Raw genomic sequence first — 10562 nt, 5'->3', positions numbered from 1 at the left:
AGAAAAAAGGACCACATTGAGATGGGTAAGAGAGGCACAGATTGCGGTTACCCAGAAAATCCCACCCTTCCTCTAAGATCAGGAACAAAAGAAGGTGCTCACTCTTACCAGTTTTATTCAATATACTGTTGGAAATCATTACCACAGCAATTAGGCAAACTGTTAGACCGAATAAATGAAATCTGTAAATTTGCAGGATATACAGGTAACATACAAAAATCTTTTGCATTTCCATACAATGAAAACAAATTATCAGAAAGAGAAATTAAGAGAACAATCCCATTTCCAATTGCACGTCAGAAACAATAAAATACCTACGAATAAATTTAACCAAAGAGGTGAAAGACCTGTACACTGAAAACCATTAGACAGTGATGAAAGAAACTGAAGAAGACACAAATAAATAGAAAGATATTTTGTGCTCATGGATTGGAAGAATTAATATTGTTCAATTGTCTGCACTATCCAAAGCAATCTAAATATTTAATGTAATCCCTATCAAAATTCCAATGGAATTTTTCACAGAACTAGAACAAATAATTCTAAAATTTGTATGGAACCACAAAAAAACTTCAAAAAAAAACAAAGTAATCTTGAGAAAAAAGAACTAAGCCGAGGTATCATGCTCCCTGATTTCAAACTATACTACACAGCTATAGTAATCAAAACAGTGTGGTAGTATAATAAAAACAGACACATACTCATAGATCAGGGGTGTCCAAACTGCAGCCCACAATCCATTTTTAATTGGCCCGCAGCAAATTCCAAAAATATATTTAGTTTACTTAAATAAACCAGGCGAGGCAATACGTACTTCACCTCGAGTGAGTGGCCCGGCTGTTTGTATATTTTACCGCATACAGCCCTTGGTGAAAAACGTTGAAAAAAGTTTGGACACCCCTGTTGTACATCAATGGAACAGAGGAGAGATCCCAGAAATTAACCCACTCATATATGGTCAATTAATTTACAACAAAGGAAGCAAAAACATACAATGGGGAAAGGACAAACTGTGCAAAAAATGGTGTTGGGAAAACTGGACAGCTACATGCAAATGAATGAAACTGGACCACTATTTTTACACCATAAACAAAAATTAACTCAAAATGTAATAAAGACTTGAATGTAGATGTGAAGCCATAAAATTCCTAGAAGAAAATATAGGTGTTAAGCTCCCTAACATCAGTCTTAGTGATTTTTTTTTATCTGACTCCAAACGCAAGGAAAACAAAAGCAAAATAAACAAGTAGGACTACATCAAACTAAAACTGCTTCTGCACATCAAAGGAAACTATTAACAAAACAAAAAAGCAACCTACTGAATGGGAGAAGATATTTGCAAACCATATATTCAATAAAGGGTTAATATCCAAAATATGTAAAGAACTCATACAACTCAAAACAAACAATCCAATTAAAAAGCGGGCAGGGCCGGCCCCGTAGCTCAGGCGGTTAGAGCTCCATGCTCCTAACTCCGAAGGCAGCCGGTTTGATTCCCACATGGGCCAGTGGGCTCTCAACCACAAGGTTGCCAGTTCGATTCCTCGACTACCACAAGGGATGGTGGGCTCCGCCCCCTGCATGGCACCTTGAGTTGAGCTGAGCTGCCGCTGAGCTCCCAGATGGCTCAGTTGGTTGGAGTGCATCCTTTCAACCACAAGGTTGCCGGTTCGACTCCTGCAAGGGATGGTGGGCTGCACCCCCTGCAACTAGAAACGGCAACTGGACCTGGAGCTGAGCTGCGCCCTCCACAACTAAGACTGAAAGGACAACAACTTGACTTGGAAAAAAAGTCCTGGAAGTACACACTGTTCCCCAATAAAGTCCTGTTCCCCTTCCCCAATAAAATCTTTAAAAAAAAAAAAAAGCGGCAAAGAATCTGACTATTCATTACTCCAAAGAGGACATACAAATGGCCAACAGGCACATGAAAAGATGCTTAACATCACTAATCAGGGGAATGCAAATCGAAACCACATCACCACACACCTTTCAGAATGTCTTTTATAGAAAGGCAACAAATAACAAGTGTTGGTGAGGATGTGGAGAAAAGGGAACCCTTGGGCACTGTTGGTGGGCATGTAAATTGGTGCAGTCCCTGTGGAAAACAGTATGGAGGTTCCACAAAAAATTAGAACTATCAGGAGAGGTTCCACTTCTGAGTATCTATCCAAAGGAAATAAAAACACTAATGCACCCTTATGTGCTTTGCGGTATTATTTATAATAATCAAGACATGTAAATAGCCTAAGTGTCCACCAATGGATAAAGAAAATGTGGTAGGTACCCGTATATACACAATAGAATATTACTCAGCCATAAAAAAGAATGAAATCTTGCCATTTGCGACAACATAGATGGACACGGAGGGCATTATGCTAGGTGAAATAAGTCAGACAAATACTGCATGATTTCACTGATGTTTGAATCTAGACAACAAAACTAAGCAAAGCAAAGCAAACCAAACTGATTCATAAACAGAACAGATTGGTGGTTGCCAGAGGGAAGAGGGAAGAGATTGGGGGGAAAAACTGCACGATGGGGATCAAGACGTACAAACTTCCAGATACAAAATGGATAAGTCATGGGGATGCAATATACAGTATGGGGAATAGGGTCAATAATGTGTTAACTTGGAAGGTGACAGATGGTAACTAGACTGATTGTGGTGATCATTTTTCAATATATACAGAGGTCTTATCTCTATGTCATACACCCGACACTAATAAATATTGTATGTCAATTATACTTCAATAAAAAGAGGAACAGTTCTAAACCCATACATCTCACCCATTTGAAATTGGTGGCTTTCACAGAAATCCTGCTATATTTTTAATAATTGTGTTTTTAAAGGCTGTTCGTGGATTGCAAGGAGTGCAGTGGGTTCTTGTCTAACAAGTAGGTGACAGGTACTATTTTCACGTAAGTTTCTTTTGTGTGTAATTGCTTACATTCATGATATTTGCATTTTTCAAGATTGCTATTGTGTTGTTTTATATTCCCAAATCACAAAATGGAAGAAGGGCTCAAAAATTATTAATTGAAGCATAAAAGTTGTGATAAAAAAATAAAACAATTGCTGCAACTTAAAATAATGTCATCAAAATCAATATTGAACAAGAGTCCAGTGGACACTGAGTGTAGGGATATATGAATGCTGGGACGAGTGTTTGTGGGCCAAAAAAGTTAAACTATATCAAGAAAATATTATACCATTTGAAAATTGTATTTTATTGAGTTAGATATCTATTTGTTCCTAGGCTGTTGTCCATTCTGAAACTTTGTCAAATAGTGGCATGAAGCTAAGACGCTTGTGTGTCATTTTCAAACAATCCAACGACCCTTCAGATAAAGCAACAGAGATTTCTTAGAACTGTAACATATCGCTTTTCCATCCCAAATCAAGTAATTTTATCATTAAATATAGAGAATACAGAGGAACTACCACGGCATACATCAAATTTGCTCTTATAGCAAAAGCATGTACAAGTCACATGATTTAGAAGCTTAAAAACTGGCAGCGAGGTTAATATTTGTATTGGAAGTTTGCTTTTGGCAGCGAGTAACGGGAGCCAACCAAAGTACATAAGGACATATAAAAAATCTTCACACAAGACGTGCAGTAGACGCGTGCTCCTGGCCTCTGTGCCAAAAGATCAATTTGCCTTCAGGTGAGAGGGGCAACAATAGACCTTTCCAGTGTTTCTTCAAGGGTACCGGCACAGCCCCACAATATGTCGTGGGATGGTAGCCCAGAGATCTGTTCCTGTTCTCCTGCCCCACATCAGTAAAACAGGCTGTTACATTGATGATACAATGTTAACATGTGAAGATGTGTGTCTGCTGCAGGACTCTGCAGGCTTCTCTGGGACACGTGGGAGATAGAGGACGGCATTGACCCACAGGGAATTTGAGACCCAGGCACCACCGTCAAGCTTTTGGTGGTGGCGCAAGACACACATTGGCTCAGAAGCACGATTGATAAGATGCCAGCCTCTCCAACCCCTAAGAACATTAAAGAGGTGTAAGCCTTCGTGGAGATTTGGGCTTTTGGAAGACTTTAATTCCCCACCTGGCACAGTGCCTCCCTCCCTTATACCAGCTGGGAAAGAGAGGGTATGTGTGGGACTGGATTTCAGAGCAGCAAGGGCCTTTGAGAGAGGGCAGACATACAGGTGAAGCAAATCGAAGCTCGGGTGTCTCCAAGAGAGGGCTACTATTTGGGTCAGCTGTGCCTGTGACTCCGGAAGGAGTTTGGAGGTAGGATGCTGTGGCAGAGACCACAGAAGGAGTGAATACCCCTAGGATTTGTCCCCAGCCTGGGAGGGGGCAGAAACCCCATACAGCCCCATAGAGCGACAGCTCCCAGCCGTGTAGGTGAGCACTCCTCCAGGTACAGCCTCTCAGGCAGGAGCAGCCTACCATGGTAAGAATGTCCCTTCCTGTCGAGGTGTGGGTTGAGAGTACGTTCCATTGGCCCACCTCTGCCGTGGCCCAAACTCCCACTCTAAGGGGCACGCCTGCTTGCCAGCCCACTGTCTCTAGAAACGCAGGTGCTACGAGGCCCTGCAGAGTACGGAGACCCTCCAAATGCCGCCCCCTCCATCCCTGTGGCAGCCCCTGCAGCCTGCAGAAAGGGAACGAGGGAAATTCTGGCCGATGCCTCGTATTCAGGTGGGTCCATGCCTGGTGTACCAGTGGGTCGGACGCCTGGTACACAGGTGGATGTGATCAGAGCAACCAGGTCACGGTGGATTGCAGTTGCTATTCAGCCCAACACTGACACCATCTGGGTGGAAACAGGAATAAACTCCAGCAGCCAGGGGGTTGAACTCAGCACAGTTTGGCTGGTGATCTCACTAGGCCTGGCTGATAACACTGTGCACTGACTGTTGGGCTGTTCTAAAGGGATGAACCCTATGGCTTGGACCACGGGAAATCGAAGGGTGGGTGACCATGGATAAGCCCCGGTAGGGTCAGGATACGGAAACTGCTCTCTGAGACTCTGTCCCCACAGTGCTCTGTCCCCACAGTGCTGAGCCTGGAGCCACTCAGCAAAAATCTCAGAGCACACCAAGTCCAGTCCCTGCCCACCTGGGATCTGTCGGACTCTGATAGTTTTCCAAGAAAGAGTGCAATGCGAGTGGGGCTGGCTGCTCTTGGAGACAGTGCCTCCGGGTTTGGGGGAGTCGGGTGGAGCAGGGTCCCAGTGAGTCTGCAGGAAGGAGCAGCGGAGCTCACCCAGCCAATCAGATTCAGATTTGGCTGGAAGTGTAGGGGGCGGGCTCAACATGGGAAAGATGGCGCCGGGCTGCCAGCTTCAGGGTAGGAGGACTCCTCACAGGGAACATGCTGACCGTAGTCCAGCCCTCGCCACACACCTCAGTCTGCTCCCCGTGTGTCTCCGACACCCCAGAGTCACCGCCCCACCGCTGGAGCCCAAGGTGAGTGCCTGCGCGCGAGTGAATCTGTGCACGGGCCCTTTAAGAGGACGCCAGGTTTCCCGCCGCCTCTGTCCTACCTGGATGGTTGGAATCCCACGGTTTTTCACAGCCAGATGTTGTGGGGGCGCCTCTTCCCGACACCAGTACTCCGGGCTGGGGAGCCTGGCATGTGGCTTCGCTCTTCTAGGGGGAGCCGTCAGGCTGAGATAGCCCTGCTGGTTCTCAGTCGCCACACGGAGGTTTGGGGTTGGCCAGTTCTGTGTCCCTCCTACCCGGCTCAATGTGGCTTCTTTGTTTCATGAGTTACACGATTTCTGTTCAGCCAGACTTCAGGTGGTTCTCCGGGTTGGTTGTTCCATAATTTAGTTGTGATTTTAATATGTTCGAGGGAAGCAGGCCCAGTGTTTATCTAGTCTGCCCTCTTGGATCTCTGGAAATACCTTTCTACAATGGGTCCACTCGTATGCCCAGCAAACGAATCAGTGAGCCGCGGGTATGTGGGCAGTTGCCCCTCTCTGGCTTGTCATGATTGCCATGGTGTGTGTCCCCACCCATGGAGGGGATTAGAACCCCCTAAAGCAGCGTGTTAAGGAAGAACAAGCTAGAAATAGTGCTCTTAATTCAAAGATGCAGCGTCGAAAGGGCAGTGTGCTGTTGACACCACCTGGATGGTATACGTGGCTGAACCCAGTTAAGACTTCTACATAAACCCTTAAGATTCTGGTGGGCGGGGCTGGAAATGCGCTTTTGTGGCCGCCAATGTAAGTTCCGTGGCTTGTTGTTAAACCTGCCACCTACCAATCTGGAACAGCCTGCCCACCAGGAAGAGGGTGGCCGGGCTATTGGCAGTTGGCAGGCTACCCACAGGGTCTGGCAACTGTTATGTCGGAAAAATAAGTTGTGGGCAAAATTCCTTTGCCGAGGAATAGCTTGGACATTGTGTAATGTATACGGTAGACTAGCAATGACTAACTTGGGTGGCAGCATAAACGTGTCACTTTCCACCTGGATTAAGTCACTGCTGTGGAAAGTCTGAATCAGCTCTAGGCTTCTGTGCAGTGCTTACCAGAGGGAGAAGTACTGGACAAATTTTTGTTTATTACGGACTACCCAAGTAGCAGAAAATGAAAGTTGACTATTTGCCATTATTGTTGATCCTGTGAGTGGCAGAAATGGAGTGGGATCACTGCTGATGGACCCCTGGCTTACGGGGGTTAGTCTGTATACACGTTATCCACAGAGGATGGGGGCAGTTACACAGTAACTGATTTTCAACCTTGATTCAGTGCTGAAGCAGAGAGGGAATTACGAATCCGATCAACTCGTGGCCCCTGGGTGTTCATCTTTGCAATGCTGTATGGAGAAATAGGCAAGTATCGGAGACTGCTTTTCATACTAAAGGAATGTCGGGGAGAAGTACGGCTGCTTGAGATTGTATTGTTATTTTAAATTGTGGTAAATACACAAAACAAAATTTACCTCCTTAGGCATTTTTAAGTGTACATTCAGTGGTGTTAAGTACAGTCCCATTGTTGTGCCACCAGCACCACCACCCATCTCCAGAACTCTTCATTTTGTGAAACTGAAACTCCGTCCCCATTAAACAACAACTCCCTATTTCCTCCCCCCCAGCCCCTGGCACCCGCCCTCTACTGTCTGTCTCTGAATGTCTCTGTCACTGATAAGTGGAACCGTAAATGAACAGTGTTCGTCTTTTTGTGACTGGCTTATTTCACTCAGCATAATGTCCTCAAGTATCATCCATGTTGTAGCATGTGTCAGAATTTCCTTCTGTTTCAAGATCCAATAATATTCCCTTCTATACATTTACATTTACATTTGTACATATTTTACATTTATATATGGTGGTTGTATTTATCCATCGGTGGGCACTTGGGTTGCTTCTACATTTGGCGCTTGTGAATAATGCTACTGTAAACATGGGTGTACAAATATCTCTTCCAGATGCTGCTTTCAATACTTTGGGGGCATATATATCTAGAAATGGAATTGTTGATCATATGGTCATTCTATTTTTAATTATTTGAGGAATCACCATATTGGTTTTCATAACGGCTGCACCATTTTACATTTTTATCAACACTTGTTATTTTCTTGTTATTTTACTTGTTATTTTCCGTTTGGGGTAGTTTTTGTGGTTTTTTAAAAATATCCACCCTACTGGGTATGAGGTGATTAGCTCAGTGTGGTTTTGATCTCCATTTCCCTGATGATTAGTGATGTTGAGCACCTTTTCATGTGCTTGTTGGCCATTTGTCTATCTTTGACTATTCAAAGTATATATTCAAGTCCTTTGCCCATTTTTAAATCTGTCGCTGTTATTGTTGAGTTGTGGAGTTCTTTATGTATTCTGGATAGTAACCCCTTATCAGATGTATGGTTTGCAAATATTTTCTTCCATTCCATCTTTTCATTCTGTTGATTGTGTCCTTTGATGCACAGAAGTTAATTTTGATGCAGTTCAATTTATTTATTTATTTTTCTTTTGTTGTCTGTGCTTTTGGTGTCATATCCATGAAACTATTGCCAAATCCAATTTCATGACTTTTTTATGAATCCAATTGCCCCTATTTTTCTTATGAGGGTTTTATAGTTGAGCTCTTACATTTAGGTCTTTGGTACATTTTGCATTTATTTTCATATATGGTATATGGTAAGGGTCCAGCATCACTGTTTTGCATGTGGATATCCAGTTTCCCAACCTCTTTTGTGCCTCTTTTTCATCCCTTTTCCCCCCATCCTCAGGTAATCACTGATCTTCTTTTTGACACTATATGTTAGTTTGCTTTTTAAAAGATTTTCAGTAAATGGAATCATAGAGTATTTGCTTTTTGTTAGGCTTCTTTCACTCAGGATAATTATTTTGAGATCCATCTGTGTTGTTATGGGTACCAATACTCCATTCCTCTCTATTGTTGAGTAGTATTCCATTCAAATCATATCGGATTTTAAAACGATTAATGAGATTTAAAGCAGTTTATGTGACTGATGATGACCATCAATCCAGTTTTAAAAATTCGAATGTTTGTTCAAGCTTCACATCTCAGCAATATAGTATTCACCATCTTCAATAGCTTAAACCTGTCTTACAGAACCCAAGTATCACAATTTAAAATATTAAGAGAAATGTATTGGGATTTCTTAAGACCATTGTGTTACAAGCTTTGCCCCTGACTTTAAGATGGTCTTTACTCATCTGAGAAAAGCAAATAACAAACAATAGGCATAATATAGAACCCATCTTAAAGCTTCAGCAGAGCACAGATGCTCTGATCAAATGCAATCAAACAGGACTGGGAGTCTGTCTCCCCCTACCCCCAAATCTCAGTGCTCAAGCCTCTTTGAAATGCTCATTGACTTAGCATCTGACAAAACTCTGAAAGCAACGAAAGACACTTTTCCATAACTTATGGTTTCAGGTTTTATCTGAGAATCTACAACTATCATACAGAGCTGTCAACACATTAGCTGATAATCCTGAGTTAGGATTTTCTTATTTAAGCAAAATAAAGAGTACACCAAACAGGAAGCACTGAATGTGGAAATTAAACTGTGTGGACCTGTATTCATGCTTTTCATAACTGAGGCAGGCACGAATCATTCTGGTGAAAGTTTGCAAAAATATCCTCCTTCACACTGATTTGAAAAGATTATTAAAGGTATTGTTTAATTATTTTTTAAAGATACGCCAATTTCAATAGGGTTGGGAGACACCTTTCCCCTTTACTCAGCAATTCTCTGACACCAGCTGGGTGTTCTACAATTCAACTCAGCACTGACATTGTCTGCCCAGACATAGCATCAGGTTCCACAGGTGAAGGGCTCAGTCCTACAAAACTGCCTCCCACCCCCACTCAGAGGCCATTTGTAACCCTAGGTTACCACCTGTGCTTCTGACTGGTCATTTCAAGACCCTCCCTCCTTGGACATGGTTGGTTTTACTACAGTGGCTCACAGAACTCAGAGAAACATTTTACTTTAGATTACAGTTCAGTATAAAAAGAAAATAACTCAGGAACAGCCAAATGGAAGAGATGCATGTGGAAAGGGCACAGGGCTTCCACGCCCTCACTGAGTATGCCACGCTCCCCAAATCTACACACGATCGCCAACCTGGAAGCTCTCTGAACCCCATTCTATTGGGTTTTATGGAGGCTTCATTGCATAGGCATGGCTGAGTAAATCATTGACCTTTAGTGATTGAAGCCAACCTCTCACCCACGTCCCCTCCCAGGAGATGAGGAGTGGGACTGAAATTTCCAACACTCTAATCACACAGTTGGCTCTACTGGCAACCAGTCTCCATCCTCAGGTACTTTCCAAAAGTCACCTCATTAATGTGACAAGAGACACATTCATTGCTCTTATTACGGAGCAAGGGCCTGCTGCCAGACAGACACAGGAGTCAATACTATGGCACTGGTTTTGGGGGGAAAAGAAAGCTTTTATTGCTAAGTAGACCAGCAAGGAGACAGGAGACAAGGCTCAGATCTGTCTCCCCGATCCTGCGCTCCAGGTGAATTTTAAGGGTTTGGGGGAGCAGGCTGGTATGCAGGAACGCTGGCGGGGCAGGTTCCAATCGCAGAGCTTTGGAACTTGGTCATTTGTGGTAAGGGGCTTCAGCGTGGGATATTCCTGGAAAGTGGACCCTTTGCTTCGGAAAGGGTTCCGGTCATATTCCCGTACTTTGGTTCCATGGTGGGAGGCGGGAGGTGAGACTTTGGTTCCGGGCACAATGAGAGGTCCAGGTTCTCTCCTCTGTGCAGCTTCAGCTGCGGGACATGTGGTTTGGGTCTGTTGTCCCTGAAAAGCAACTCAGTGTCTTATCAGAAACAGGATAGGACCAGTTTGAGCAGCCTCCTGCAGTTCTACTCTCATCACTTAGGAAATTCCAAGACTCTTAGGAGCTCTATGCCAGATACAGGACAAAGACCCAATACATCTTTCTTAGTATATTCACAATATCACAAGCTTTAAGACCATATACTAAGTTGGTGGTTCTCTTAAGTGGGGAGCCCCACTTGGCGCCCTGCAGCCCGGTGCCTGCAGCCTAGCAGTGTGTGGTTTATTTGCAAGTTTTTGCATATCTTTGCAATT

Source organism: Rhinolophus ferrumequinum (assembly GCF_004115265.2).
Source record: "Rhinolophus ferrumequinum isolate MPI-CBG mRhiFer1 chromosome 15 unlocalized genomic scaffold, mRhiFer1_v1.p scaffold_54_arrow_ctg1_1, whole genome shotgun sequence".
Lineage (NCBI taxonomy): Eukaryota > Metazoa > Chordata > Mammalia > Chiroptera > Rhinolophidae > Rhinolophus > Rhinolophus ferrumequinum.
Note: the sequence above shows the minus strand (reverse complement) of the source record.